We start from the raw sequence: 680 nt of genomic DNA on the forward strand, positions 1-680 counted from the left end.
CCTACCCAATAGTACTCCCACACCACAACACTTAACCGGAAATTTCATTGCAAAATCCGCATTTATCCAATTAGTCGAAAGAAGCCAATTTGGGGGGATGCCTAGTGAAGACCCTCATTCCCATATGGAAACTTTTTGTGACTATTGTGATGCAATTTCACAAACCAGAGTGACTCAAGACCAAATTCAATAGGTCTTATTTCTTTTTTTCTCTAATTAGCACCGCAAAACAATGGTTGAAAAGCCTTGATAAAGCTACTCTTGGAATTGACTCTTGGAAGAAGTTGGCTCTAGCTTTCTACAAAAAATTCTACCCTCCGGAAAAGACTAACATGCTAAGAGCTCAAATTACGGGTTTTAAGCAAAGGGATGAAGAATCTTTATATGGAGCTTGGGAGCGATTCAAAGGAATTTGTCGCTCATGTCCTCATCATGGACTTAGCGAGTGGTTCTTGGTACAACAATTTTAGAATGGTCTTTATGAAGACTCAAGAAACATTCTCAACATGGGATCAAATGGTATGTTCACCGAAGTTGACGATAATCAAACTTGGAATAAGATTGAGGAAATGGCGGTCCATAATTCACAATATAGTAGACCTCGCAAGGCTACTAGAGGAGGAAAGCATGAAGTGGACTCTATTACTCAATTGGGTGCTCAACTTAGTGCTCATATTTAT

The 680-nt window shown here is 39.3% G+C and overlaps 1 non-coding gene across 1 annotated transcript; it reads right to left on the reverse strand.

Annotated features, from left to right (window-relative positions):
• Nucleotides 1-332: 332 nt before the first annotated feature.
• LOC141626068 (small nucleolar RNA R71) lies at nucleotides 333-439 on the reverse strand. The gene has a single exon (XR_012535796.1). It is a non-coding gene; the product is annotated as a small nucleolar RNA R71 (small nucleolar RNA).
• Nucleotides 440-680: the final 241 nt, after the last annotated feature.

Source organism: Silene latifolia, chromosome X (assembly GCF_048544455.1).
Source record: "Silene latifolia isolate original U9 population chromosome X, ASM4854445v1, whole genome shotgun sequence".
NCBI lineage: Eukaryota > Viridiplantae > Streptophyta > Magnoliopsida > Caryophyllales > Caryophyllaceae > Silene > Silene latifolia.